Below are 4005 nucleotides of genomic sequence, written 5' to 3'. Positions count from 1 at the left end.
GCTGGTGCACATCAGTTCAGCAATGGCCTAGACTCTGTACGCAGCTTTGTGCTGATAACAGTTTTGATTTTCATGCATGCATTTGCAGCTTCACCTTCCTGATGAGAGACAGAGAGAGGCTGCTGGGTGTATGAGCCTCGTGTCAGCTCTGCACCGTTGGGCGGGAAGGTAACCTGCCCCCAACTGAGTGTTGCCTGCAAATTTCCTGTCGCTCAGAGCAGAAAACTTTCTCACCTCAAACAGAGACCACAGACAGAGATAACAAGAGAGTAAATATAGAAGGAGCCAAAAATGAAGGGGGAAAAATTGTCAGAAACCCAAAACAGGCACAGGAAGTGGTAGTCTATTATTGAAACAAAGGCAGTTATTTCTGTCAGGCAAGGCCTAGTTTTATGCAACAACCACATCAATGTTATTGCTCAGGCTGCCTCCTTTGTGGATATTATTTGCCAGATATCAAGCTGATGTTAAGTAAGCATGAACTGTAATAGCTGTAGACCACGAGCACCTGCCAGGCGAGACATGCCCCATTGACTCTAGAGGAGTCTACATCATGAAAATACTGACCTATTATAATGTAGTACCTCATTTACAATACTTCCCTGGATGGGTGTTGAAAGCTTGACAGTGTGGGTTTCAGCCAAAAGCTAACACGCTTCCGGATGTTTTATTGTGGAGCTAAGGAATCAGGAAGTCAATGAACAAGCACGGATACAGTAATTCAGTGGTTAAAGAACAAATAACATGCATGGCATGGAGAAACTAAAATTACTGCTAGCAGCTAAACCAGTTCAGCATGAAGCATATAAATCAGGTTATCATCATCCTAATGCCCTCTATTTGCAATGTTCAAAGGCAGTTGCCGAGCCTTATGTAGCCAAGATGGCAGCATCCACAAGAAAGGAAGGCTTCAGTGAGTTTGGGGTAATTTCAAGGTTTGCAGGAGGACAAAGAAACTTATGGGGGGGACGCCTGGAGGGGGGGGACCAAATCAGGCCAGCGATGGTTGAACATGCTCACTTCAACAGACTCCTGACTATTGAGGTGGGAAAGAAGGAAAGCAGAAAACCCAAAGGAGGAGGGAATGGAATGGAGTATCCTGGAAGGAGGCATGGCTGATTGGCTGGAATACTAAAGAGGAGCACTCCACACTGCAACATTTTATTGCAGACAGTCTAAGTCAGGTAGCCATGGTGATGCCTTCCAGATGTTGGTAGACTACAACCCCCATGATCCTATTCACCATGCTGGCCGGGACTGATGGGATTTGCAGGCCAACAACACCTGGAGAGCATTGCATTGGCTACACCTGCTCTGATCTGTTTCCAGTTCCTTTTAACACACATATAGATATATTTGGTTCAAAGGCTTGAGTGCTGCTGTTTCAGGTGCTGGGCTCAGTTGGCAGCCTTCCCTTAAACAACTGTTCCTCTAGAGCCAGCGGACTCTGGTGGGGTCTCTGGGTAGCTACCCATTCTTCTTTCCGGTCTTCCAGCTCAGAAGGCTTTCTCCCTCCACTCAGGCAGGACCATCTCCTTGCCTGTCAGGTAGGACCTTCTCAGCTTCTTTCAGAAAGAGGTACCGGAGATTAATGGGCACCTCCACACCATAGCTGATTGTAAACTTGGAGCCAATCCACATACATTGCTGTACATGCAGAGGACTCCCTCTGTGCAGTTAGGGGCTGGACTGAAAGGATGAGCAGAAGTGGCAAGAGGAGGAGGAGAAGAAATTAATTTTATTTATACCCCGCCCTCCCCAGCCAAGCCTGGGCTCAGGGCAGCTAACAACCAATAATAAAAGCAAGAAGGCTGCCCAAGGAAAGAAGCCTGCTCTATGTGATATCTGCTATGCTACAGAGTCATTCATTGTCCTTGGGACCCTTTCAGCCTCACTGTATATGTGCGACTTGACCTGAGTATGTTGCTTGGCTCCCTTCTTTGAGCTATCTGCTCTGCTCACAATGTATTATTTCCTCATGTCCAGATGTGGCACAGTTGTACTCTGGGACTGTGATACTTGAGGGCCTGCCTGATGTCATGTGCAGATGGTATGTGCAAGGTTGGTTGCAGATGGTATGTGCAAGGTTGGTTGGGAGACAATAGAGGAGTGCACCTTTGGGAGTGAAGTCAAACTGTTGGAAGATTATAGTGCCTGCTGTGGCTGTAGAAGCAGATACAGGAGAGACATCTTTTGTTGCAGATGAAGCGTCTAGTTGTGTTGATGTTGCCAGGCTCCATGCCACTTTGTAACATGGAGTTGGTCTGCCAACAGGCCTGGTGCCTGAAGCCAGCTCCCCATAGAGCACGTCTTTGGGGATCCTGCCATCTTCCATTCTGTGGACATGACCAAGCCAGCGTAGACATCACAGAGAGAGAAGTGTGAACATGCTGGGAATGTGGGCTTGGGAGAACACATCTTTGTTGAGACTCTGTCCTGCCATGTGATGCCCAAAATCTTCCTGACATAGCACATGTGGAAGACTTAGAGGTGTCGCTTGAGGTGGTCGTAAGTTGCCCACGTCTCACTACCACAAGGCAGAGTGTTCAACACACAAGCCTAGCAGACCTTCATCTTGGTATTGGATGTTAGCATCACATTCTCCCATACCCTTTTGGAGAGGTGGGCCATTGCCGTGGCTGCCTTGCCAATACGCTTGTCCAGCTCAGCGTCAATGGAGGGGCTGCTGGTTAGGGTGGAGCCCAGGTAGACAAATCATGTACCACTTCAAGTGTGTGGTCACCAGAGCTGGTGCGTGGAGTGCTGACGACGTCCTGACCCCGGATGTTGGTCTTCGTCAGGCTGACGGCTAAGGCCAAACTCCCTGCAGGCTTGTGCAAAAGAGTTGAGGAGTCTCTGTAGAGCGTCATCGGAGTGTGGTGTCAAGGCTGTGCGGATGGTATGCTCGTGAACACAGGTGATTAATAACGATTCTGCAACAGTTGTTTACAGACTGCTTTTGTACTGGGCTGTGCCTGCACATCTAGCAAAAACCACTCAGACTCTATGCAGGTACTAGAATTTTAAAATTACTAGCCAGCCAGTGATCCTAAATCTGACTAGTTTCCATGGCAACCAGAATTAGTGAGCAGCCTGCATTTCCCCTTGGTTTATCTGTTAGATGGTCACCTAGCAGCACCACACTGCTATGCTAGCGAAAAGTGGCCAATTGAATTTATTGCTGTGTGGCAGGATGGAAGCTTTGCCAGATTCTATTACATACTCAGTGGGGCCTCAAGTTAACACCAAAGAGGATTGCCAAACACCTTCCACCCCTCAGTCCTCAACACCAAACTTCTCAAAAGGAGTTCCTTCCAGACCAGGGTAGTACCTCTGCTTTTGAGGATAAGCAGTAAGTTATATGGCATGGGTGTTTCTCTGTCGCTCTCTCTGTCCCCTCACTCTACTTTGAGAGACTCCCTCCGTCGGTTCCAGTGCCTGCTGTGGAAGCAGAGGTGGCGAGAAATAGTATCCATTTCAACTTCTAATGCAAATGGCCTAATCTTCACTTTCCAAAGTAACACACAAACAGAAGCACAGTTGTCTTTCAAAAGGCACACTTCTCCCAATTATGTGGCGCAGTTCTTCAACCAAATAATGTATACAAAAATGGGTATACCGTATTAGGGGAAAGTAGGTATACAAATGCATGTGTGAATACACACATGCATTACATTAGGGGAGATTGTTTGCCAAAAAAAAAGTAAGTTTATTTCAGGCAAAACTGCATGCAAAGAAAGTGTATCTTAGGGGGAATTTTAAAAGTATCGCAAACGGATACGGAAATGTGGAGACGTAATGCTGGAAAAAGGAGAAACCGAGAGAAACTGAAATTGACAGATCACCCATCTCTATGCAGAAGCAAGTGGGGATTATTATTAGTATTATTGTTGTATTTTTTGTGGCCAGGTGTTTTATAAAGATTTATAAAGATTCTGGGGAGGCTGGGGAGCAGCTCTAGGACTCTGAAGGATAAAGAGAGAAGACTGGTACAGAAAGAACAGT

The sequence above is a fragment of the Podarcis liolepis genome, assembly GCF_965112155.1.
Source record: "Podarcis liolepis genome assembly, chromosome: 1".
NCBI classification, from domain to species: Eukaryota; Metazoa; Chordata; class Lepidosauria; order Squamata; family Lacertidae; genus Podarcis; species Podarcis liolepis.
The sequence above is the reverse complement of the archived record's forward strand: the minus strand, read 5'-3'. Positions refer to the sequence as shown.